The sequence below is a fragment of the Drosophila santomea genome, chromosome 3L, assembly GCF_016746245.2.
Source record: "Drosophila santomea strain STO CAGO 1482 chromosome 3L, Prin_Dsan_1.1, whole genome shotgun sequence".
NCBI classification, from domain to species: domain Eukaryota; kingdom Metazoa; phylum Arthropoda; class Insecta; order Diptera; family Drosophilidae; genus Drosophila; species Drosophila santomea.
This window is the reverse complement of record NC_053018.2, coordinates 22,236,280-22,264,243: the sequence shown is the minus strand read 5'-3', so window position 1 is coordinate 22,264,243 and position 27,964 is coordinate 22,236,280. Positions and strand designations below refer to the sequence as shown.

The following is a 27,964-nucleotide window of genomic DNA, read 5'->3' as shown; positions in this document are numbered from 1 at the left end:
TCACGCAAAGAAAAAAAAACAAAAACCAGAGAGATTTGATAACTTTGTTGGGTTAGATGGGGAATGGTTAATTATAGGTTGATTGGCCAGTTGTTTAAAGATGTTGTCAGCAAAAACGTTTACTTATTGGCAGAGCTCTAACTAATGATTGGTAAGTCCACTTAGATTTGGGATAATATAACTCAGATTTGGATTTAGTCAACCCATCACACTTACCTTTTTTGAAATGCCTATGGTGATCCCAATGGCAGGGCGACGTAATTTGAGCTCTTTGCACTCCATAAAATTATCCAGATACGTTCCCAACTAAGGAACAACCCATTAAGTTAATCTAAACAAATGTATCAAAGTGTCAGAGCTGCAATTATATCACCCACCTGACAGCTGTCACAGGCATGATGGATTAACCATATAGGTTCCGACTGCGGAGATAGCAATGATTATATTCACAAGGGGATTAGGCGGAAAGCAGTTGTATAGAGATATAGTTTTCCGGAATCAGAGATAATCCGTGCGAATCAGTTCGCAACAACAATAAGTGCCGGCATTTGAAAATGTACGTCGCATTAATTTATTGTTTTAACAATCTGCTATCTGCTTGAGGTTTCTTCTCGGACCATAAATACTTCCCTCGATTTTTGACATCAATTGGCTGTCCTACCTAATAGATACATATTCCTTGTCATATTTTGTACTTTCGCTAGCTTTGACATGGACATTGCCTATAAATCATATTTGGCAACCCATTGCCACGGTCCACTTTCCCACTCCACAGTTCACACTGGGTCTATCACTTTCCACTGGTTTACTACCATTACAAGTTTGTTGATGGGAAAAAGTTTGCATACCCCTATTTTTATTTTCAGGGGTCGTTTTGTGTGGCAGGCTGCCAGAGTTCAGTGCCGTGCATTCACAAATCACTTGAAATATTGCAGTGCTTTGAGCAATTCGTATGCATCAAATGCAAATATATAAAGCAACGAACGTCTGGGAGATATACGAGTATATTACACAATTATGCGCCCAATTGTTGTTTATTGTGTGTTCTACCGCTAGAGGCTTCCCCTTTCATCTCGCCCAGATATGACCAACTTATTTTTTATTTGGACGAACTTCCCTGGTTCTGACGCCGAGCAGCTGCAGGTGTCGTCGCACTCGAACATCAAGCAGCCAAGAGCGGAAAAACGTGTGTTGGCTAAGAAAATATACAGAGACTAAGGGAAACTTTGCCTATATGTCGTATTGTATTTTAGCTATCATAGGTCGGTTGAATTTTAGCAACAGGAAGTTCTCTGACTGCAACCCTATACGCATATTCGAATATACGGATTTGACAAATTATTTTGCTAAGAAGGCTATTATATTCTACATATAAGACTTCACGTTTGCAGTAAAACTCATAAAGCCATATCGATTATTATTGTTTTTGATATTATTGACGATTAACGATTTCGACTTCCCACTCTTCATATTTGAGTGCTTACTTACAATGTATACAAAATTCTTTATATATTATAGAGCTCTTTCGCGATCATCAATCAAAAAGAATTTGTTTCATAACGCAATTAATATTTACTGACTAATTGCTTATAACGGGTGTTTTTTTTAGAGGTATAGAACTTTAAGTTGGCATTACTGTTCAAGATGGCGACCGATTTAACAGCTGTCAAGTGATTTATTCTCAGTTTGGTTTGGCAATTCGTCATGCGTGCTTACAAAATCCAACTCGTGCAAGAATTGAAACCAAACGATCATCAAGCAAGGCGTAGATTCGTCGAATGGGCCCAAAACGAGATTGCTGTTGTTCCCGATTTTTCATAAGCCTCCAAGATCTTGTGATTTAACACCGCTAGACTACTTTTTGTGGGCTATGTAAAGTCATTGGTCTATGCGGATAAGCCACAAACGCTAAACCATTTGGAAGACAACATTCGCCGTGTTATTGCCGATATACGGCCAAATGTTGGAAAAAGTCATTGCAAATTGGACGTCCAGATTGGACTACATCCGAGCCAGCCGTGGCGGTCATATGCCAGAAATCATATTTAAAATGTAATGCCACAAGATTATCTTTCATGTCAATAAAATTCATGTCAATCGAATAATCCATCGTTGTTTTATTGCAATTTAAAGTTCTATACCTCTAAAAAAAACACCCTATATATGTATATTCCTCTGATTTCTAAGGGCGATGATCCTCTCGTGAACTCTGATTTCCCACCATAGCTAAGACATCGTCGAATCATTTTAGCATGACTTACTTAGCAACAAACAGCCCGCCTCTTCCCATTAGTTGGCTGATCTGCTGTCCAAAACAATTGTATATATATGTATTTAGCGCACTGTTTTTGTATTTGTTCGATTTTCCCCCATTTGCATGTGCTGAGTAACAAAAAGAACCAGAGGTATCCATAAATAACTGATTCTGCTTTTTAGGTATCGCCCATGCCTCAAGTAGGTGTCGACAACTTTACGGGGCCACAAGGATTGGGATGGAGAGACGGGATGGGGCAGGAAAAGGGAAGGGTGCCTCAAGTGTTCGCTGCTGGGAAACTTTTGCTGCTCGCTTTTGTTTCGCCTTTATTTTTCCTGATGAATTCAACAAATATTGACAACGTGCGTGCCAAACACAAAATAAATCATAGTCGATTCTCGCTTTTCTTTTCCATTTCCCGGCTGTTTTCCCGCTTTTCCTCGCATATTTATTTACATGCCGGAAGAAGAACGCCGAACGGGAAAAGGGAAGGAAAATGAAAACGAAGTCGACAGCGGCAATAGCAGCGACGCACGTCATTAACAGCTCGTTTTCTCAGAGGAGGGGGGTTTTGGGTGTGTTGGTGGGTGTGTGGTTGAATTTCGGTGGCGAGTGGGTGGAGGCCTTAGGCGCGTATCTCTGTGTCATATTGGGTTCGCCTCTTGGGGCCATCTAGCAAATGGAAATAAGTTTGTACATTGGCATGGAAACTATTTTGTACTTAGCATTGAAACAGTTCGCTTCTTTGATTTGGCTTTGGAAGATAGAAAGTTGGTTGATTGCTTTAGTGAAATGTTTGTCAATGCCTAAATCGAAATAGTCAGCTGTGGGTTCTTTTTATTTTGCTGGTGAAGGCTGACTTTTTTGTATTTAGAGATTCTGAAAGATGTGCTCTTAGAAAATAATGATCTTTTAACATACTGAATACATTATGAACATTATGAACATAAACTTGTTTAAAGACGATCCCAAGTAACTTATCTTAAAATCCCACATTTTATTTTATATGTCACCTAAAGGGTATAATTAAAATTGCCTTTATTTGGAAAGCCTTATTTTATGACATAAAAATGCTTATGTAAAACATTGACTTTATTAATGCCTCACAGCTATTAGATATACATGGCATAACTGCCTTAGACCAAAAAAAGAGGGCTCTGAGACTTTTTCGATTTTCCTTCGCTCTGGAATTGCTTCTTCTAGCCTTTTGCGTCTCTTCAAACTTTTGGCGTGGCTGTCCCTCAATATCTGCTATGGCCTAAGTTTTCCCATAAAAATTAACTAAATTGGCTTACCAATTATCGCAACTCAATGGCAATTAGCTTTGAAGGCACTCTTCAGGGCAGAACCCTGAGTGGACTCAAATTTTCTTCTCTGCTCAATTGAAATGCTTTGCTTAATTTAAGCTGCATATCTATGGTACTGGGAAATAAATGAGCCTTGAATTTTGGCAAATTATTGATGGGTTCGAAGGTTAACAAAATGCAAGGTCCTAACGCAATCCTCCTCCTCCTTTTCCGCCTTTCCCATTCCACATGGAGCACACAAAGCAAATTAGTTACGCCTAATTTGCAATTCATTGCAGGCAACAATTGACTTTGCCAATGATACAATTTGAATACGACCCCCCATCAGACCCCCGCCCCACGACATGAACCCCCTTCCACATGTCGATGCTTCTCGGAGGCTGTCTATGAGCTGCTCACTTTCCATGTGAACGCCTCAAGAGCCGTCTAAGATGATTGATTTTGTGTGCTTAAGTGGAACGGGGAGCAGGATATCAAATTAAAAATCCTCACACCACTGAAAACCATTAAGCGCAGAAAAATTGTGGTTCAAAGTCCGGAATTTACTCACTTCAGGGGCCAATCCAATTTAAATTGCATATAGACTTTATTTACTTTATTTAAAGAAAGATTTAGATATTCGCCTTTTCTTTAAATAAAGAAAAATTCTTAAATAAATAAATAAAATGATAACAAGCCTGTCCGAACTCACGACTATAGATCGTGGAGATCAGAAACAATACACTTAGAATTCGTAAATACGAATAAATATTCAGCTATTTAAGTTTCGGTAATCATGGACTTCTTATGTAGACAACCCTGCTTGTGAATAAGATAAAAACAAGAGAAATCGCTATAGTCGAGTTCCCTGACTATCTGATACCCGCTACTCAGACTCAGCTAGTGGATGTGCGAAGAAGAAATTTCAACACTGACAGTTTTTGGCGGTTTGTGGGCGTTAGAGTGGGCGTGGCAAAAAGTTGTTTGGCAAATTGATAGAAATTTACAAGACTAGTACAAAAATGAAAAAACATCAAAACATTTTTCAAAAGTGTGGGCGTGGCAGCTTTGGGCGGTTTGTGGGCGTGGCAAAAAGTTTTTTGGCAAATCGATAAAAATTTACAAGACTAATACAAAAATGAAAAAATATCAAAACATTTTTCAAAAGTGTGGGCGTGGCAGTTTTGGGCGGTTTGTGGGCGTTAGAGTGGGCGTGGCAACATGAATCATGCGCTGCTTCTATGTCTCTGGAGTCTGTATGCTTAATCTCAACTTTCTAGCTTTTGTAGTTCCCGAGATCTCAGCGTTCATTCGGACGGACAGACGGACATGGCCAGATCGACTCGGCTATTGATCCTGATCAAGAATATATATACTTTATATGGTCGGAAACGCTTCCTTCTGCCTGTTACATACTTTTCAACGAATCTACTATACCCTTTTACTCTACGAGTAACGGGTATAACAAGAGAAATCGCTATAGTCAAGCTTGCGCTGCGTCTCTGAAATCTGCATTCCTAATCTCAAGCTTTTCTAGCTTTTAAAGTGAACCTGATCAAGAATATATATACCTTATAGGTTCGCAAACACTTCATCCTACCTGTTTACTTGTATATATATCCTTTTACTCTACGAGCAACAGGTATAATACTTTGAAGTACCATCTGCTGTCATAATGAGAAAAAGTTCGCGTTTAAAAGTTATCTTGCTTGCGTTTTCTGTGGCCCTTATAGAAGTATACATATAGTGTACATATGTAGATGCCGTTCTTTATTTGGCACTAAAACATAATTTCTTTTAAATTTGTCTCAACAGTGTTTTTTGCATAGTTGCAATCAGCTAAACTGATTGTTAGTACTTGCACATACCTTAGCCGATTGGATTGGTTAAAGGCAGAAAACGTATCACACTTTCGATAGGATCTAGTAGTCTTGGTGGGCAGTCCAATATCCCGAGAAAGAATGGAACGGGAGAAAGAGGAAGGAAAACATTGTACTATAAATTATATTGCCTGAATTAATTTTGCTCCAGGGCAAGCCCGGAACTTTATCACCTGCTCTAACTGGATCTGTTGCCAATGGCAATTGCAAATGCAAGGACACCGCCTCTGAGTCTTTGGGGCGCCATGTGCAGCTGGCATATATATGGGGTTGTGTATCCATTTAGTAAATGCAACTCTCATCGGGGTAGTTGCAAATATTTAGCTAAAATATGCCACACTTTAACATCCTTAGACAGCAGAGCAGTGCAGAGTGCTGCCATAGTTCCTTCCCTCCCCCCGATCTGCCCGAGGCTTCTTTTGTTGCCGACTTGGCTGTATAACTTAATAAGGTCTGGTAAAAGGTATTGGCCCCGGCACCGGGAACCAGTCTAAAAGGAAGTCGCACACACTCGCATATACACGCACTGGTAACGGTCCCTGGTATTGCAGCACGTTTTGTAGTTTTCGACAGGTGGGTGGTGGGCTGGGAATGCATAATTTCATTATGCTTACCGAACAAAGGCTCTGAGACCCGGCAATGGTTTGCGCCATCGCGAGACGCAGATATAAGGGTTAGAGATGGCAATAAAAGCGTATTAAAGGAGAAATTATTGGGAAATTTGCATTTGCTGAATTAATGATCAAGATATGTAAACTACTTGAGGGAAATTCTCAGAACATCACAGTTTCCTTTTCCCATTCCACGGCCACAGCACTTAGACAAAAGGTTAACTGGCACTCTGCCAGATCTGCGCCTTCGTCATTAGTTAACTTGCCGTCTTTGTATGTTTTATTCCTATCCATGTCCTATAAATTACTTACTGCCTTTCGGTGCTGAAGTGTTGCTCTGCGGGTTGGCCGATAACCTGGCATTTTTCCCGACTCTCCGACTTTCCTGACTTCCTAGACGCTTCATAAATTTCAATTTATCTTTAGGACGCGTCCCCCTCCTCACTCGTATCCTTGGACCATATTTATTTGCAGCTGTTGACAAGTAACATTAGGTTTAGAGCGATGGCAGACCTGGGGGATACAAAACGCCTCTAATGCATGGTGTTCCAGGACTAAAAGGCTAAGGAAGGAAAAGCTGGACACTAGGAAGACGTAGATATTTTTACGACAGGCCATTAAATTTATCTACCAAGGGTCCATAAGGTGGGTTCAGTACAGGTTCGACAAAGTTAATTATATATGCATTCTCTTCAAACTCGAGCACCAGATATTGATTATCAATTTATTCAAAAGTAGCTGAAAATCTAAACCGCAGATACGTCAAAATCTACCAATCCCTATTCTCGTATTTGACAAGAAACTGAAGAGTTAATCCCCGATAAAAGGGCGATCTATAAGTGAATAACGAATGAAAACTGTAACCTTAAAAAGTTCCTCGGTCGGTGTTGAAGTTTTCATTAAAGTTTTACCCATCTTCAACCTACACAAAGTTTTTCTTTTGAACGAGAGAATGGGAAAAAATGGGAGAGGTGGGCGAAACTTGTACTCATTAGCATGCGGTCCGGTGTTTCGTAGAGGATGTAAGCTCCTGGCTGCTGGTTGCTGTTTAAGCGTGGGCAACTTTCAACAGCTGACAACAGTTTTGGCTGCTCAAGGGTTAAAGGGACCGATTCCGGATGTTGGCTTAACCGCTTGCACCCAGAAGACAAAAGTGAAACAGCACGCGGGCTTGCTATGCAAGGATCAGGATCCCAGATACTATACGGTCTGTGCTCCTGGGTTCCAAGTTGGGTTATCCTGCCTCAGTCTGAGTGTGTGCATCTGATGTTCTGTCAAAACTGTTTGCATCAATGAAAGCGAAAACTAATACCCCCATACACTTGCAAAAATAGTGTAAAAATCGCGTTAAAAGTTTGAAAGAAGGAGCGTATAAGTAGCTTTTAATTAATGTTCACTTACACATTGATTTTAATTTTTGATTAAGAGTAAAACATGCTGGAATTATTCTAAAACGCATTTTTGTTCAGTGTTTCACCCACTTTCTCTTTGTTTTCTCACATTTCCCACTGTCTCCGGCAGCTCACTTAGCAGACGAGTTGAGAGCAATCCACATGCATAGTTTTTCGAGTGCAATTAAGTGAAACTCGTGTTAGTTAGCGCAGAGGAGTGGGAGGATGGTCGTCGAGGACATGTGGCAGCGAAGAGTATTAGCTATAGAATGGGTGACACACACAGAAGCCAAACTTGGACACGTTGCCATGACAGTGCTCCACGTTGAGCCACTGATCCGCCGCCGAAGGAGCAGCACAGAATTGCGGGGGACTTCAGCCGAAGTTGTGCCGTTGGGTTTCTGATAATGTGAGTCATATGTGGCACGCGTTCGCATACAAAGCATGTCATTAAAAGTTGTTCCACTCCCACTAAAAACATCCCAGCCTTTCACAGTGCTCATGGATACAAGTGACCCCTCCATCTATGAAATAAAACGAACTTTAATGTGAAATCGTGTTGTGCAGAAACAGTTATTATCATAATAATAAAAAAAAAATATGTAAATATTTTTACCATTTCTAATTGTATTACACGAATATTGTTAGCCTGAAAAGAAAATGTTCAATATGGCTCCTGGCGATTTGTGCGCGTTTGGAATACAACGCGTAGGATCCAGTACAGTTTAATATTGTTCCAGCTCACTATTCATATTTCAAGAATAAGTAAATCATAATGTTTATCTACATGCGTAGGGAATTTTTGAATTCAGAATACTGTGCGTTAGGTTCATCTTGTAACTTGTGGTAAATACATACTATCATCAACAACACGATAGCAGGACGAGCTAAATCAACATCATGACCATCATATAAAAAGTATACGAGCCGAGACAAAATTATACGAAAATATGTTTGCACAACGGGGTCGGGTCATGTCCAATAAGGTTCGTCGCAGCTTTTGTCGCCGGTGGCCAGCAGTATGCCTGCATGTGGCATGTGCGTCCATGGGTCCATTTGTCCAGGAACAGGACATCGGACAGCGGACAAGGGAGGCGGCACTCGTTGGTCGCTTGGCTTGTGTATCCAATTCCATTAAAATCAATTTGTCTATTTATTTAACCGATAATCTGCCGAAGCTTCAACTGCCGGCCTGTAAAGTTGTCGGCTTCCTCTTTCCAATCGGAGCAAGTGGAACGAGAGGCGTTGGTAAATTGTACATGCATTGAAAGGATACGACAGCTGACAGTGTCAGCGGGGGCGGTGGTGAGGCAGTGAAGCGGTGAAGCGGTGAGGACGAGTAACCACTTTTGTCATCCTGATGCCATAGGGGGGCTCTAATTTGTCAACATCACGCCAGGTGAAATGGTTTAATTTTCTGCCTTCACTTTGGCGACCAAACGTCAATTTATTATCATCCCACCATGTTTCCTAGGGGGGTCGTTGGGGTCACCTCTGTGTAGTCAATATTTGCGTCAAAGGAGAGCATCATCATCTATGCAGGGGGCCACCAGGTAGTTTGGGGTCTTTGTCGTAGTTTTTACGACACTATTAACATCATTGTGTATGTGTGATTTATGCGAGGAGGTGCCAAAGCTACCCTGGATACCATCCCTTAGAGTAATCGTGCCTCACTTGAGATTGGTGGTATTCATTATTTTCTCAACTTTTCACGGCTCGTTTGGACCAGTACATAAAAATCGACTTGGCGCCCGGAAAAGTAGGCAGCATAAAAAGCATTAGGCCAAGAGCAAACACAACCGACGGCAAACAGACCCACGAACAGCTGCCTGCGTTGATTTTGACATATGAGAACCATTTTCCTGTATACATGGCTCTTAATTATATTTCGCGAACGGGATGGTCGCAATTTCCCGTTTTCGGGTTTGGCTCCTTTACGTTTAGTGTCCATTAAACGGGTAAGATGCGTCAACGAGGCTTGATTGCGTCTCAATTCATTTGTACGTTCCATTAGACGCAATCGTGCGATTCTGTTTCGGTTTTTAAAAATCCTTGCTCTGTAGAAGCTAAGTGGTTGGTCGCTCTATTAAGTGGTAAACATAGGTGAAAGACAATTATTCTTCAAGACTTTTAGACAACGATTGGCTCATGTTATACATATTCCGCGTTACTATAATTGACGATTTCGGGAGTTAAGCACATTTTCAAATAATTTAATTTGAGTGGCATGTTCTTGGAACTGGTTTTCCGTAAACAAGTGCCTACGTACAAAAGTACTTCGACGTAATACAGAGAATTAGTACTGATTCCTAAAAATACTAGATTTTTTATTGGTTCTGTCCCTAACAGTCTTCGAAGCTAGGCTTTTCGCTATTTCCCACTTGCTTGCCATTCCGCGCACATCAATCAAATTCCTTTGGACCACTTAGCCATCTCGAAAGTAAGAGCTGGTATGGGGGCCATAGCGTTCGGTCTAGTGCGTTGGTTGACAGATTTTCCGTCCGCTGGCTTCCTCTGACAGTTTTTCCTTTTCTACTGCTGCTACGGCCACTTGAAGCGCGAATAATTTAAATTAATAAATTGAATTTAATTGACAAGCATTTTGAGTCGCCAGTGAAGGGGAGCCCTTCTGTAGGAGGTGAGCGGATGGCGGGGGAGCCAAGTCAATGAGTTGTGCGTTTTCGAGACTTGCCTTACTTTTCTCTGCCCTTAGATGTGACTTTCCCACACTTGGATTTCCAGTACTTCCTGATTTCCCTGCTCGCTTTTCAATTTCCGCTGCATAAATCTTTTATAGCCAGGAACTTTGCACGTCGAACGCAGGGAGGGCAAACCTAATCGTTAGTAAGCATTTGCTAGCCGTCTTGCAATTGGCCTTTTGCTTTTTCGGCTTGGGGATTTGGTTTTGATTCCAATGCGTTTGCTAGCTACTGGTGTTGCAGGTTCTGGAGCAAAATAACCAGGAAAAAATTATTATTATTAGCCCAATTCAGTAGTATGCCAGTATTGACTTCTTGCAAATGCACAACTGGGCGTATACTCGACTACATTTTTCCATTTGCCCGTTTAAACAAGTTTAAAGTTGGAACAAAAATATGAGAGTGTTTGGCCCAGCATTGCATGATTAATTGAGGTGCGGTCAGCGAACTCAATTAGTTGCCTGGCATTGATTTCTGAAAACAATCCATCATGGAAAACAAGAAAACATTTCGCAGCTGCAGATTTGAGTAAGAGAAATGGGCTGAAAGCATATTTTTAAACGCAAGGAAGAGGATTTTAGTAAACCACAAACTTTCCTTCAATAATTCTCCTAACAGGCTCAACTCTCTCATCCAGAGTGATTTGGGTGTGCATATTAGGCTTTATATGATTTATCCTATTAGATGTGCTTAATAAACATTCTTAAAATGGTTCCGTGCTATAGCAACTTTCAACATAATCTACACACACTTGGCAGCTCATAAGTCCGCCCCCAGACCCTCACAGGATATTTGAGCAGTTAGGCATGCTGATGACTTAAATGTCCTGGTGATGGCTTCGCTTGACGTCATTCTGTCGGCAGCTTAATGGCTTGATTATATCCCCTTGCCAGAGTTTCTGGCTCGTCTTTTTGTTTTAATTGTGGCTGAGTCTGGGATAAGCCTCCGCCTCCCGATGATTTATTTGAAACATTTTTGAATAATCGGCTGGGCCGATTGTGCCACAGTGATTTATTGGGCGACGCATTGCACCTTCACGCTCGACAGGTGATCCAATAGGTGGCCCCGAAACTCATAATGTTTCGAACCACCCCGTTTCACATCTCTGTCTCCTTGCCACATGTGGTTGGAACACGCTGCGACAAAGGGGCTTGTCAGGAAATTTGGCAGACAGACAAAGTTTTCTTCGAGGTGCGCCAGGGACAAAAAACTTTTTGCTCAGTTTCCAAATTGCCGCGCTGCCTTTTGAGCCCCTTATTTTCAGATAAGGCTCGCAGAAGCTTAATTCGCACTTCCTAGAAGATTAATTCAGTCTTTAAATTAGAATTTCTATAACTTGCTACTTTACTTAAAAGAAAGGGCTTGTGTTATGTCTGCTAATCTTAAGGTACATGCCTTAAAGTAATTTTGTAAGCGCTCTTGAATTTTAGAGTGGAATTTATACTTTGTTTAATATTGGGATTCCACTAATAAACAACAACAAGAAAGAATGATATACTCGAGCTTCCCTACTATCTGATACCCGTTATTCAGCTAGTGGAAGTGCGAAGCAGAAATTTTAACATAGAAAGTAATGTCGGAAACGCATCCTCTTGCCTGTTACATAATTTTCATAATTTCTTTGTTTATTCTTTTAGATGAGATTTGCCTGTAAATAAGATGAATTCATCTTTTTATGGCTTCTAAAAACATTTCCCATTAATGGTAGCCTTATAGATTACGGTTAAACCCGATTTCCTTGGGCTCTGGCCATTTCTCATTATTTTACCATCCCTTTTGGTTCTCTTGCAATACTTCTCTGGTTGCCCGCCCTGCCACCTGCCACTCATACATCTTCAGATTAATTTTTTCGAGTTTAATATTCAAATTGATGCGAAGTCAATTGTTCTTTATCCAGAGGCAAATTTGAAAAATTAAATAAAACGCTTAAAACACATCTGAGAAATCACGTGGCTTAGGCAACCGCTCACTTTGATTGAAGGAGGGTCTGATGTGCAAATCATTTTCTTATTTGCTTCCTTCATTTTTCCAGAGTCATTCGATCCACGCCAGCAGTTTTAGGGGAATTCTCCTTCTGCCGCTGCTCGCCATCTTCATCTTCATCTTGTGACATCAGTTTTGATGACGCTGTCAGGTGGGGGATCCCACTCCCACTCACGTATGCCAGTCAAGAATGCAGTCATGCGTGGCTCAATTTCTTTCACTCTCTTTTCAGTTTCCCCACATCAACGACGTCTCTGACAGTTAAAGTAAACCAAAGTGGCGACACAAGAACAGGAAACATAATTGCGAAAGCAAACAGTTGGGGAATATGGTGGGGGTAGATAATTTATTTGAACGTTCACATACATGTAAATGCCCTGCTGAGTTCTTACAGCTTTTGACGGGGTCTACAAAAATAGTATTTTGAAAGTCCTCCCTCCACATCCTTTAGCACTGGCAATTGACTTCGGATGGCCACAAGTGAATTGCCTGATTGTCTTCATTAATTCCCTTCATATCCTGTGCAAAGGTGCCACAGTACTTCATACCGCTCGATAATCAGCCGCATTTATATGCCAGTCGGGCACAAGGGTCGCACCGAGGGAGCATCAGCGGCAGCTGCCGATGTTTAAAATGAACATAAATTAAATCATAAATTGCAGCCATTTCCGGTAAAAACATTTACGAAGGGAAATCGCGAAATTGGTCTGGCGAGGGCGACTTGAAAAGAAAGTGCGGAGAAATGTGCTGGGGAAATCGAAGGGGAAATTGATTTTCAATGGCTGGCAAATAATTATTGTTGTGGAAAGTTACTGCCAACGCCCCTACGCCATTCGTCTTTCCGCCTCGCGTCCTTGAGTCTGCTCCATCAAAATCCAATTAAAAGTCAAACTAAAAGTATCTTAGTGTCGATGGCCAGCTGTTGGTGACAGCTTGTTTTGGCCGAGGATTGGCCTGTTGATACCCCATCTGGTGTGGCCCATTGTTTAACCTACTCGTAGAGGTGTCGCCTGTCATCCTGCACATAAAATAGAAGCAAGCACAAAAAAAACTGGTAAAACAAATGCCCAGCGAAACCACATTGTGTTTCGTCGGATGCGCTTTTTATTATTTTTGGGCGGTAGCTCTAAGGTGTATTAGCGAAAATGTTCAAAAATCCTCAACAAAATGTGTATAACTTATCAACTCATATTCTTGATGGATTCCGTGATTTTTGTATATAGAGTTTATTTTGATACAATGATTGAAATTAGATCTTTTAATAATGATTTCATTATTAAATAAGCATTTACAGAACTGCAATTCAAAATTTTGTTCCTGATATGTTTTACAATAACTAATATATCTTGGGTAACTATTCTGTCGGTTCTTGGGGGACTTCCGCTAGTGAATATACAAAGCCTGAAGAGCGTGATGATCCAGGATCCATCACACTTCCATGAGCAATGTCATATCGTCAATGGCGATTGTCCCTACACCTACACCTTTTGTCCTGGCCCAGCATACCCATAGTCGCGGCCCCGGTGTATCTGAGGTGCATTGTTTATGTGCTTTGGCCCGGTAAGTGGGTTTCTGATTGCGGAAATTAGCTGGTTTCAGGTCGTTGTCTCAGCCGAACCAAGGAGAGGTCCTGCCGGGTGGAGCCATGTTTTCTTTCCATTTGATGGATATGCATGCAAACAGTGTGGCCCAACTGCTGTTGCACTTGCTCATCCTAAACAGAAGGCTGTGTTGGTTTGGCTGACTTTGGTTTACGTCGTTGCGGTTGGCGGTATTTACGGTTTTGCGGTTATTAAAAGTGTCAAAAGCGTGCAAATAACGATGACAGCAACACGATGCATGTGGAGTTGGTTATAGTGGTGTGTGAGTTAGTAGTGCTATCCAGGTGTCAATAATGTTGCAACGGTTAAGGATCCGGGTTTTTGCGGAGATCGCTAGCTTTGACTGATTCTATATGAGTCTTTTGTATAAAATAGTTTTCAACGCTGAAATTATTTGACAGATTTAAAATCTCACTTATGTTGTTGTAGGAAACTACACATAACACATAATGTTGTTCATGTATACATATGTGTAGGGATAATACAAATTAAGTTTATTATTTTGGGTATTGTTCACAAAGTTTGAAATTAATAATTATAAAAATGAAAAGAACTACGACTCTCGCACTAATGAACGCATCGACTGACTTCGTTAAAAATTCTGCAGCGACTGAATTACTTCAGAGACACAATGGGAGAGAGAGACTGTTGGCAATGCTGTTAGGATCTGGCTGATGAAATACTTGGCGGTTCTGGTGAAATAGGAAACAGTGTGTGCACTCCCAAACATCTAGGCTGCATGATAATGCCAACTTACTCCAATCCCACAATCGGCCATCCTGAATATTCATTCGCCCCTGAATGAACTCCATTTTTTTATATATTCGGCTGCAGTCGTTGTTATTTTTGGCCCTTCCTGATTCCCTTCCTTTATTACTTCATAGCGACCGTGGTTTAGTTTTTTTGTAATTTTATACGGACCGAAAAATTTTGGGCGAAGTTTCATTCCTGTTCCATACTGTGTTCTCTTAATGGCTACCAAATCTCCTTCTTCATATTTATTTTCAAGCTTTCTTTTCTCATTAAAGTTTTTCCTATTCTCTTGCTGAACTTTTTCTATGTTTTCCTGTGCTTTCTTTCGAATCTCTTCCCTCTCATCGTTCAATTCTTCTAGTTCTAAGTCATCTATTAGGTCTTTTATATCATTCAGCTTAAGTCTCATATTCAATCCTGTCAAAATTCTAAATGGACTATACTTAGTGGTTCGAGGTGGAGTATTGTTTATGATTTGTTGAACTCTGTCTACGTGGCGATACCAATTTACTGGGTTTTCTTGACACATTTTGCCGAGCATCGGGATGACAATTTTGTGTATTCGTTCGACTTGTCCATTGCCTCTGGGCATACCTGTCGCAATGTGGAGTAGTTGAATGCTTTCGCGATTGCAATATTCAGTAAAGGATCCTGAAGTGAATGCGGTTCCTCTGTCCGTAACTATTCTGCGAGGGTTCCCAAAAACTGCTGCTTGCTTCTCGAGTTTTTCTATAACCTCATCTGTTCCTGTTGACTTTGTTGGATAAAGCCAAACAAATTTAGAAAAACCATCCACGACTACTAATATGTGGTTATACTTCTTTTTTGTATCGGTAAGTGGGCCAACGTGGTCAATGTGGTAGGTTCCGAGCGGTTCTTGAGCCTTGTCGATCGGCGATAGTAATCCCTCCTTTTTTCCGCGCTTAGAGTCAATGATCAGGCACTCTACACATGCTCTAACCACTCTTTCTACTTTAGGCAGAATTCCTGGAATGTAATAGGACTTCTCCAAAATGTCTCTGGTTTTTTTAATTCCGAAGTGACCCTCTTTGTGTGCTGTAGCAATGATTTCATCTACCATCGAGTCGGGAACAACTATCAGTTCATTTACTGGATCCTTGCAAAGGATATTATTTTTTATATAAAAATCTTCGTGCTCCTTATTACTTGCCAATATAACTTTGACGGCTTTTATCCAGTTGTCCCTGTTCTGTGCTTCGATCAAGCGTGATTTTGTGGAATCCGCTATAAGAAAGCACGACAAACGGCTGAGTGCATCTACGTGTCTCATCTTCGTTCCGGCTCGGTGCTCCACTTTATACTCGAATTCCTGCAATGACATTGCCCATCTTGCAACTCTAGGAGGCAGATCGTCTTTTTTGATGGTCATTGCAAAAGCGTTGCAGTCTGTGACCACTGTGAACGGCTTTCCCAACAAGTACACTCTCCATTTTTTCAACGCATTCACAATGGCTAAAACCTCGAGCTCATAGGAACTGTATTTCTCCTCACAATTGTTTGTTTTGCGGCTCATAAATTCAATCGGGTGAAATTGCTGATCATCTGGGTCCTTCTGCATCAGAACGCCGCCGAAGCCATATTTACTCGCATCTGTGTGTACTTCTGTAACAGCTAAAGGGTCAAACAGTTTCAGTACTGGTGCTGATACCAATAGTTGTTTTAAGTGGTTGAAGGAAGCAATACCCAACTCAGTCATCACGAGGTTCCTATCGTTCTTCTGATTGCCTTCCTTTCGAAGCATGTCACTCAAAGGCTTTGCTGCCAAGGCATAGTCTTTGATAAAGCGTCGCATGTATGACGTTAAACCCAAGTACCTCTGCAAAGCTTGCCTGCTTTGAGGGATTGGAAAGTTAACAACAGCTTTGATTTTCTCGTCAGTTGGGGATATGGTTCCATTCTCAATCGTAAAGCCTAAGAAGTTGATTCTGCTTTTCAAAATCTGTGCTTTCTCCCACTTAATTCGCAAACCTGCCTTCGACGCTGCGCTCAATACGATTTCCAAAGCCTTGATTCCATCGTTCTCGTCCTTGCTTGGTACGATTATATCGTCCATGTATACTACGATTGTCTGATTTTGAATGAGTTCTCGCAAGACTGCTGAAACATAACGACAAAACACAGCCGGGGAATTTGAGATGCCAAATGGAACATGCGTAAATTCATACTGTCCGTTGTGAGTCACGAATGCTGTGAACTTCCTTGAATCTTCGTCGATCGGCACGTGGAAAAATCCGTTCATCAAGTCGAGAGTGGTAAAGATTTTCGACCCCTGCAATCTATCCAAAACATCGTCTATCAGGCTCATCGGAAAGTTGTCCTTCTTGATTTTCTGGTTAAGTTTCCGATAGTCACAACAAAATCTCTTCGATCCATCCTTTTTTGAGACTAGTACCACAGGCGATGCATACTCTGAGCAACTTGGTACGATAATTCCCTCTGAAAGCCAGTCTTGCACTTGCTTGTCTATGAAACATTTGTTCTCGTACGAAGTTCGTCGTGGTCGCTGATAAACGGGTACATCGTCTTCCAATATGATCTTCATATTAACTGGAGACGCCAATGACTTTACTGGTTTATAGTCTTTAACTAGATTTTCTACCTTTAGCTTCTGACTCTTTTCCAGGTGAGATAGATCGATTTTGTCGAGCACGGAGGACTCATCGATGATCTCAGTGACAAGCATTCCTTTGAATGCCGTAGCGAAATCCTTTTCTTTTTCTTTAAATAAGACCCCCTTCGAACTGAACACGACATCGATACATTGGAGCACATCATTTCCAATAACGGCTGCGTACTCCAGTTCATTCTGTTTTACTACGTGAAAAGTTGAGGTAAAGCATACGCCATCCGCCTGAAGGTTAATATCAAAGCATCCTATTGTCCTTAGCTCACCTTTGCCAATGCCTCTCAGATGTTTAAATACAGGCTTCAGCCTTAAATCTTCATAGCTTCTGAAAATATCCTCCCTCATCAAGCACAAGTCGCATCCCGAATCGATCATCGCTACGAATGTCAAACCGTTTGCTACTATCATTTTATATATTGACCCTTTTTCAACATTGACTTCCAGGACATTCGCTTTCTCATTCTTGACGACAACATTATTTTTCTTTTCCGCGCAGTTCTTCGATATGTGCCCTTTCTGGTTGCAATGATAGCAAACTATGTCGCCTTTACAATCTCTGGCAATGTGGCCTTCACTGTTGCACTTAAAGCATTTTCTCTGGCCATTACTCTGTCCTTGTTTCGCTGCCACCTCTTTCTTAACAATTTCCTTATTAATTCCTTTTCCCTTTATCTTTTCGTAAATAGAAATTTCGTCCTTTAGCTCTCTGATAGTTTTTGCGCGATACAGCCCAGCCTTATTTATCCTGCCATCCGGTATGCCTTCTACAACATACGAAACTAAGCTCTCCTCATCAAGACTTATCGATTTGCTGATCTCCATCATGCTGTACAAAAACTCAATGCATGTCTCTTTTGGTTGTTTTTGCCTTTGCCGCAGAAGCTTATGAATCTCAGCCGAGCATAATTTTTTGCCGAACTCATCTTTTAACGCGCGCTGTAACTCGCCCCACCCTCTAATTCGGTTTGTGCTTTTGATATAAAGCTTGGCGGCTCCGGTCAAAAGTTGTTTAGCATAGATAAATCTTTGCAAATTGTCCCAGCCTACGGTTACTGCAACGTCTTCGAACTCAGACAACCAATGATTGACGTCTTCGTGGTCTGAGCCAGAAAATGATGAAATGCTGTCTTGGACATCGCGTAGAGTAAATCTCGAGCCTACGTGGTGACTAACATCTTGATAATTAGATGAACCCGAAACACTTACTGCATCCTCATCCTCACCGCCCGCATCAATGCCATAGTGTTCAAATAATCTGTCCTGCAAAGCGCTCTTTCGCCCATTGGTATCCAAACCCAATTCCGTTAATTTTGCCTTTAAAAAAGGCACGGTCAATTCGAGAATTTGTCTAGCATCCATGTTAGTGCGTGAGCCGTTTACAAATTAATTTAAATGTTAAACAATGAATTCAAAAATATTAAACAATGATAAACAAATTTTAAAACCAATTTGTTAAATGCGCAGCCTCTCGCTCACCCAACCAGTTGTTACGGCTCTCCTCCGCCGCACTTCTCGTCTCTTTAATGTCGTCGTATTTAAGTTCTTCTGCGTTGCGAAATTCGTCTTCGCCGTAACCCCGCTCCGTATTGCGTTACGGATCACGTCGTCGATTGCTCTTACGTCGCCGTCGCTGCTCCTGCTCTTCGTTATTTCGTCGTTTTGTTCAAAAATATGTACTCATATACTCGTCGCTGTGCAAAACTAGTTGTTGCAATATTGCCAGCTCCAAGTCTTGCCCCTATTTGCGTCTCTGCTGCTGTTTTTACTTCTTCGTCGTTCCCGTCGAAATGCACGTATTTTGTTGCACGCTTGATCCTACTCACGCCGTCGATGCTTCTCCTGTTTTTTTGCGTCGTATGATCTCCTCTACTCGTTTACTGTTTCCTTCTTTATTTGGTTTGTCGTTGTCGTTGTCGTTGTCCTCTCGTTGTCGTTATCCTCTCGTTGTCGTTATCCTCTCTTTGTCGTTGCTTTGAAATTCGTCGTTTCTTTCGCCAGCTCTATCCGCTCTTCAATACGGAATTTCACCACGAAAAATTCTTGTTTCGACACGTCTTCAAAATGCCCAAGAACTTTCATGTGCACGTCGAAAGACTTTCTACTAGTCTCACCGTTGCTCTTGCGTCGTCGTTGCAACCGTCGCTTAGATATTCTTTCAAAGGGTCTCCTCTTCTTTGTCGAGAAAAGATCCAGAATTTGCTCCAGTTTTGCTTCGTCGAATTGTCGCACGCCAGTTTCTCTTCTGCTTCGTTCTCTCAAATTCGTTAGTGTTAATGCACTTTTATTAATTTTTTTCTTTGAACGATCCCGGTTGAGCCCCCAATAATTTGTAGGGATAATACAAATTAAGTTTATTATTTTGGGTATTGTTCACAAAGTTTGAAATTAATAATTATAAAAATGAAAAGAACTACGACTCTCGCACTAATGAACGCATCGACTGACTTCGTTAAAAATTCTGCAGCGACTGAATTACTTCAGAGACACAATGGGAGAGAGAGACTGTTGGCAATGCTGTTAGGATCTGGCTGATGAAATACTTGGCGGTTCTGGTGAAATAGGAAACAGTGTGTGCACTCCCAAACATCTAGGCTGCATGATAATGCCAACTTACTCCAATCCCACATATGTTTATTGTTTAATTTTGAAATGGAAAAGCATGATACGAAACATCTTATGAACTGTTTTATTGGGCTTTGTAAAGTTACCGTGTATTTTGGTTTAAAGTTAGCTCATTACTATTAACTTTTTTGTACAAAAGGCACGATTCTTAATTTAAAGTTTTTATGCTCTTGAAGCGGTTCTACGCGTAGATAAATTTAATTAGTTTTGATACAACACTTATGTACTGATATTTTTCAATCAAATATAATGAGATAGTTTTGAGGCTTCGCTTTTTCCACATTCAGTTTCTCCCATCAACTTCATAAATTGTAAAGTGCGAAAAGTTGTACGGCGTTGACGACTAATTCTTCCAGATTTTCGAGTTCCGGTGGCACCGTGTGTGCTTTAGCACCCAGAATAGGAGGGAAATTGTGAATAGAATTCGGTCGGTGGGGCGCTTCAGGATGTGGATGTGGGATGTGCCGGGAATTTCACGGGGCACAATTGAAATAGGTCTTAGTGTGGAGACTCAGCTGCATTCCCATTTCAATTCCAATTCCGTTCGCATTTTTGCAACAACTTTAAGTGCCCCGCGAAGCGAAAAGTAGTAAAGAGGTTATAAGCACACATAAAGAGGACTTGGTTGCGGAATTCTGTGTGTCTGGTGCTTGCTTTGTAGCTTCCGATAATGTTGCCTACAAAGTATGCAATTAAAAGTCGGCATACTCACTCAAGGCTTTCTCTCTTATTTTAGCCGTCACTGCGCCAATAAAAAATCGCCTGCCAATCGCAAAGGGTGCAGGGATAATGTAATAAGCCCCCTGCCCTTTGACCCTTACCCCAACCGCACGGCATACACATTTTTGAGAGGAAAACTTCCGGGGAAAGTGGGTTGCAACCGCTGCTGATGAGATGCCTTTGACTGCAACCTGCCAGGCCTCGGTGGCATATTGTAAGTGTCCCAAACCCACTCTGCTCTGCTCCTCCTCTGCTCGGGAAAAATGCAAAAGAAAAGCGGTGAAAACCTGCTGCAGCCGTCGCGTCCACGCTGAGTGAGTGATGTGGCAACAATTTTTTATGCGTTTGCAGCTAGCAACCAGAACACTGCACATACAGTGGGGATTGGCTAGGGATTGAGGTGCAAATGGAGCGTGAAAAGAGCAGATCAACTGGAAAACCTGGAGGAAATTGCTGGTTTAGGTTTTAAAGGACGTCCCAGAAACAAATGCTGTTGCGGTGCAATAGCAGTCACGAAAATAATTTGAATTAAAACTTAATCCACGCGTGACAATCTTCCCTGTACATTATTTGGCTGAAAATATATAAGCATCATCTTCTGTTTTATCACGCACAGACACACGAGTTCTAAAGCAAGAATTTAGGTCTTGGCACAGAAATTTATGCGCATTGAGTCGACAAAACCAAAGTCAACAGAACCAGCTTAAGCAGACGAAAAGTGCAGGGTCTAATTGAAGAGCCCGCACATGAATTGGATGATTAATGAATGATTTATGCGCTGGAAAGTGTGTCGTAATTAGCATATTATGCAAATCCGGCAACCAGCAGAAAAACTGACCAGAAAGCTTCCGTTTTCAGATAAACGAAGCCGCAGATCTAGTCAGTCGGCTTGTTTTTCATGCAGCACCCTCCATTTGCATCACTTTTTAATCGGAAAGTGTTTTCTTAGCCCTCATAAGTACGCAGGGCCGTCTACTCTGCTTGTTTTCGCGTTCAGTTGAATGAACTGTTGAACTACTGTTTTGTAGGTAGTTACAATTTTCCCAGTTGCTAGAAAAATTTGAAGGGTATGGGTCCCTCAGCTGCTAATTTGTATGTGCGTTGTAGTTGAGTGGCCAGAATCTAACCAAATCCACCGAACTATCCCGCCGATCCTGCTCAGTGACGACGGCACGTACTATTGGCCGGGACGAAGTCAGTTGAGAACACAGAACCGCATTCCTGGCCGGCCTTGCCATATCCCATTATTATGCAAACCGCAGCGCGAACTTTTCTTTACATTTCTTTATTTTTCTTTGCTTCGCCTTCGAATGCTGCGAGTATTTTTTGGCTCATAAAATAATTTTCATCACGCCCGCTGATTGATTGATTGGTGGATGAATTTCGGAGCATTCAATTAAGCGGATGCATTAAAATGTATATGCACCGAGAAGGCAGATCGAATGGAAAGCATGAAATTGTGAATACCAAATGAAAACACCGAATGGAAATTATTTTCTCTTGATCGAATTCATTGTTATTGTATTAAGATTTTATAATGGCATTTTTGCTGCTTAGCCAGCATACTCAACCAATTAGGGGACACTTAATCGGGTCCAAGATGCGTATACGTTATGGAAACGAAATTACAGCAATTAGTTGAATAGTTTTATGGGCCGCATAATTTACATTGCCCAACAAATTCTCACTTGGCTTGTTTGGCAGTGGAGCGTATAAGTAATTTAAAATCTGACTATAAATAATTAATGGACTTGGATATTTATTATCTGAACGATTGAGGCCCATCGTGTATCAAGCTCCCCGTGGAAAGCACAAGCAAACTTATATATTAAGTTTGCAGATGACCCAAGCGGCGTGCAACTTAATTTGTATATTTAATTATTTTTCAATTACCATTTTAATTGATTTATGCGAGAACATCATTTACAATTCCACTGCCCTGTCGCAACGTATCGTATCGGGGTTTAATGTGTCATTACAATTCGGTGGCCAAACATCTTCGGGTGGACAGCGTAAATCATTGCCAATTTAATTGAAAAGATTAAACATTAAAAATAGCAATATTTCATTGATTACATTACAGGCTTAACTGCATTAATTTGGATTCCCTTTCCAATATTTTTTAATGTATTTTTTGCGACTATACTGAAGGAAAATAAAATGTCACCCTTTCCCCGACTAACACATCATTTGAATCAGATAGGCACCCGCTGGCTTTGTGTATAAAGATAAATTAATCTGTTAAGGCATAAGCCCTTTTTATTTGCCCAAATACCCAAGAGCTTTCGGTGATTTATCAATTAGGATCTTTAAACAAATTTTACACCCATTACTTGCGGTATACTAGGTTTGCTAAAATGTATGTAACAGGTACAAGGAAGCCTATATACGAACTCCGAGATCTTGGGGACTATAAAAGTTAAGAATAACAGGCTAAAATAAGGTTATTTTCGGAGATGCCACGCCTACTCTATCTTCCACCCATTGTTGATGTGTTTGCTTTAATTGTTAAATATGTATATATTAACAGATATGCCAAACACTATTTGGCCACTTTCACTCTATAGCCCTTCACTGTCATGCTCATACTTTTCAAAAATTTATTTTTTTTTTAGCATTTCAATATTTAACTTGTTGTGATTTCTATCGATGGGCCAAATAAATATGGTTGGTCACTTTATATCTTAAAACTCTCACGCCCACAGTTTTTTCTTTTTTTTTTGTGGCTGGCCCATTTAGTTTGATATGCCACGCCGACTATAGCGTTCTTTGTTGTTGTGACTAAAATATGGATAAACTGTTTAACTGACTTAGAAATATTTGTTTATTCACGTTTTTCGCTCAAATCTCTTTAAAATGTGTAAATAAAAATAAATTCAACGAAACCTTAAAGAGTTGCTTGCCACCTTGACAGACAAGCAAGAAAATACAAAGTTGTGAATTATTTAAAACGCTTTTAGAGTGGTTCGAGTCTTGAACCGTTTTTTACTAAACGATGCTGGGTTGTAGGTGAAGTGCAGGTCACATGTTTATATACTTCTTCATATATTTACTTGTATATTTATGTGCATAAACATATGCACGTGGATTCGTATCTGTGTCAAAGTCTTATTGAAATTTTCATGAGGCAGCAGTCCGAGCAGATAATGCGGCCTGCCTTTTGATTAGATTTTATGTAAATACTTTCTGGGCAACGAAGCCCAAAGATGGTGCGCCGAGCTCAGGGCTGAATAGCGGCTGTGAGGAGCAACCGCAGACCGGAAAATCAAATAAATATATAATCATGAGGTTGGCGCGAAAGTTAGCCGCGCTTTTTAAATTGGTATAAATGCGGCACGCTCTGGGACAAAAGCACCCGGGGGGTATAGCCTGGATTTTTGCCATGTGATTTTGCTAAGTCTGTTACTTAAAAGCCGCAACATGAAATAAAATAATAATCATGCTTTCGCTGTTGAGTTCGCAGCCTCACAAGGAAGATTCCGGCACCCCAAGAACCGCTTTTCCGCAAGAAGTTTTAGGTGGCACGCACTCGGGAGCTTTGCCGTTTAATTAATTAAAGGCGTTCAAATAACACATGCCGTGGCACTTGGGAAACATTCTTTCTTTTCGCCCTACACACATATGCCCTTTTCGGCTTTTCCCATTGCGGATTGCCCTTTTCTTTGGCATACGTAATGGACGCACTTAGTTTTATTCCATGAATTGCGCGCAAAGAAAATTTGTGGAAGATTTAAAAATCGTATTTATTTTAGGTTTTGTTTTTTATAAAAGAGGATTTTGTTAAGTTTTTGGATTGATATATAATTCTAATGTGCTTCGGAATTTGACAGAGGTTCAAAGATAAACATCTTTCACGCCTTTAGTCTTTGAAAAAGTTAAAATTTTTTTTGTTTTTGAGAAGATTTTCACTACATTATAACGTTTGGTCAAGATACAAATTTACTGATTGTCATTTCGTTAAGTTAACTTACTAGAATCTGTTACTAAAATGTTTAACTAGAATGTCTATTATGTCTTTCAAACTTTGGAAAATGTTGTAAAGTTTGTAGGGCTTATTATTACATTTTAAATTCATCCAATATGCAATAAGTTTTTTTTTTAAATAAACTAATCTTTGTCACTTCCTAAACATGATTTTCGATGATGCCCAATTCCAAATGAATGCTGATGTTTCGCCTTACCTCAGTTATAAATTTTAGTTTTATAAATCCTTTTAGTTTTCCAACCACTACCACAGCACCTTGCACCTCGTCTATGGTCTCTTGCTTTGAGCTTCAATGGCCGTAAACATTTTGTGGCACATTTCATTGGAATATGCCTGGGTGGGACTGCAAGTTATAATTGTTGGCAATTTATTTATTACACAAGAACGAATTCTGTTAATTGGTATGGTCCGTCGATAGCAAAACTCATTTGCGAAATTTCGGTTTGGTTTCGGTTGCTTTGCCACACGCCAACGGAGCCTAGAAAACTTTTCTTTATAACTTTATGGTTTGCCCTCTTTTTCCGGTGCAATGAATCGATCAAGATCGAGAGACAATCGAATCGAATTCAATTTTATTTGCCTGCGTCGGAAAGTTATTGTTGGCTGGCAAATTGTCACTTGAACTTTGCGGGAATCTCTGAGCTAGCAACTTCTAATACCGCATCACGAAAGATGGAAGAGCGCGTTTCTATCGACGCCGCCTGCTTCCGCCACTCGCGTCCACACCAAACGCCAAATCGCACGGAACTGAAGGCGAGTGGCAGCGTTCCGCGGTCCTTCCTTCAACTTCAGCTACCCGCACCCTGTTGTGGGTGTTCGTCTCTTCGTCGGCTCCTCTTTTCGGCCGGGTCGAAACAATTCGGGTCGAAACGAGTGGTCCGCGTCGGCAAAGCAGGGCATCGCATTTCTCTTAACGATTTTCTCTTAGTGGCCAAACTGTTGATTCAGCACGGAGTAGGAACAGGAAGGCATAAAAATCATTTATATTTTTATATATCATTTATATTTGTGTATAAATAGATTTAACATTTCCATATGAGATTGCGATCAAAGCGTGAACTCATATCAATTAAAATTGCATGGCCTGTAGTTTATTTTGTTTTCTTAGTTGCAAATAAGTATTTGTTTATAAAAATTAAAGTGTTGCATAAATATATAAGCATTTATATATTTTTATTATAATTAATATTAAGCAGATTATGTTTGTGTGGTTTTAAGTTTAAATGAGTTTACAAAAGTGTGCTCGTTCAGTGTGTTACGCTTGAGATCACGGCACCGACTGAACTCGTAAATTGCACTGATCTTTATTCTCAAAAGTGCTCTTGTGACGTAGTAACGTAAAAAACGACGACCACTCGGAGTCTCTCTGCCTACTTGCTCGTTCGGCCTAAGAAAATTGTTACCGATCTCTACGTAAATATGGTTTTCCGTTTTCTTTGAGTGGAATGGATTTAATAAAAATAAAACCTTACAAGTTTTTCAAAAAGTAATATGCTTACGCTTCAAATAGTACAACATTCCGGCATGTTTCCTACTTTCTCTTCTTGACGCACGTTTGCTCTGTATTCTGGGAAAACTGCATTTGCATGGAGAATCCAGCCATGGAGACAGCTGCAAGAAGTGACAATTCGCATCAGAGATTCATGGGAGGATGATGAGCATGAGAAGGCTGTGGTTATTCGCACACTCCGTTTCGCAATGATACAATAATTGTCTGTAGCTCCTGCGGCTCCGTTTATTGTTCTTGCAGCTTGAGCTGGCTGCAGGCAGGAAACTCAATTATCTTGGAGCATGAGTCTGAAAAAGATGAGCAGTGTGCCTGGTTTATTTCAAAGCTCCAACCCCTTAGCCAGCCAGATATAGTCCAAGTCCCAGTTGTTGTGGGTCATCTCGTGCTAAGCCATGTTGACCGCACCTCCTCCCTGCTGTTGTCAATTAAAGTTTCAGAAGTTGCATGTCGCAGCAAATTATCCTGCACACAGGCACACATTGGAAACAGCTACAGTGTTTATGCGACGAACTTTCAAAGCATTTTATTTTACGAAAACTACCAATTCGTTAGCATAAACCACTTTTTTATGAATTCACAGAGTGCGTGAAGAGGGAGCCCAAATTTCTGGTCAAAGAAAAACCAAACAGACACTATTTAAATTGGTTGATTTTTGCCTTGGCGGTGTTGCAAATGTCTCTTTCTTATTGATTTTGATGACTGAAATGTATAACGGTACCTTGTGACCTTTTGTTTTCCAACCATCAGGTGGAGTGTGTCGCAGAAACAGTGGATAATTGGAATTCACGCTTTTAAAAACTGTTTAGCCTCATGGCATAAACGTAGTGAGTGGCTAACTGAACGAAGGTTCTGGCCGAATAATAAAGCCATTGCGCTCTTAGCTGGAACTGCAGAAGCAGATGAACAGGCGGGTCAGGGGTTAGGGACAGTTTTCGTCATAAACATTGGCAGTCCGTCAAAGCATGACCAACACATTTAAGTGTGTGATTAACAGTGTGCTACCGGTTTGGCAGACAGGAGCACACTGTCAGAGCTTCGACTCACCTTAACAACACACTTGCAAAAGTCTGAGTTTATGGGCCAGGGAAATTTGCATACCCTTTTAACCTGAAAACGAATGCGAAATGAAAAATGAAAATAGCAGTCGCTTTTCGGGGACCCCAACATACATATAACGCATATTGATATTGTAGATTCCTTCCAAGTAAAAAAAACTTTTTCGACCACGCGGTTTTATATGAATCTTTCAGATGTTAGATAAATATTTTTTCACTTAAACTAGCTAACATTTTTGTAAAATCTTTAAATACAGCATTTGAAAATCAAACCCATTTCAGTGAATCCAGTGTAATAATAACAGTTCACTGGTTACCAGAGTAGAATTTATTTGGAATCCGGAAACAATTTCCTTAATTTGACATGAATGGAAAATCCACAAATTATTTCACATTTCACATCGACTGTCAACCCCCAACAAATAATAATTTATCTTCGAGCGCAAAAAATGGAAAATGAAAAGTTGCAAGTTACAATGGATCGGATCGATAGTTGGCCAATATACAGTGTGCATATGCATTCTATATCCCTGTGCGGATATAACCAGTATCTTGTACCAGCTTTATTGTTGTTGCCATCCGATTGTGTTTGTAGTTGTTTATGGCACAAATGAATTGGCATCTTTCGAATACTTTTGGTTTGGCTGCCCTGCGGAGGATTTCCACGTTCTCCCTTTCCTTTTGCCAGTCCATTTCCATTTCCGACTTTTCCCGGTGCCGCTCTTTTTCACTGCATAATCGCCAGAGATGTTTGCCTGTTTGTTTGCTAGTCTGTTTTCGGGTTTGCCTATGTGTTGGTATGTATCTGGGTGTGCGTTCTGGCAATGCATTGAACCAGAAATATGTAGATATGCCAATGAGTTTCTTTCAATTTGGGTCTTCTTTGTGTGCCATTTGCCGTTTGTACGAGCGTAGCGCCTAAAAGGGGCAACCAGTTTCTGTCCAACTTAATTTCCCTATTCAGTAC

The 27,964-nt window shown here is 40.7% G+C and overlaps 1 protein-coding gene across 2 annotated transcripts in view; it reads right to left on the bottom strand.

The window, feature by feature from the left end:
• LOC120448857 (tyramine/octopamine receptor) overlaps window positions 1–25,228 on the bottom strand; it is a 36,614-nt gene extending 11,386 nt beyond the window's left edge. Inside the window, exons 1-2 of one of the 2 annotated variants that reach the window (XM_039631064.2) lie at window positions 25,092–25,228; window positions 24,629–24,775 (exon numbers count right to left, since the gene is read on the bottom strand). The gene's annotated coding sequence lies outside the window, so the exon portion shown is untranslated. Of the gene's footprint in view, window positions 1–216; window positions 238–24,628; window positions 24,776–25,091 lie in introns of those variants that run through there. The other variant, XM_039631067.2, reaches the window with a different exon arrangement.
• Window positions 25,229–27,964: the final 2,736 nt, after the last annotated feature.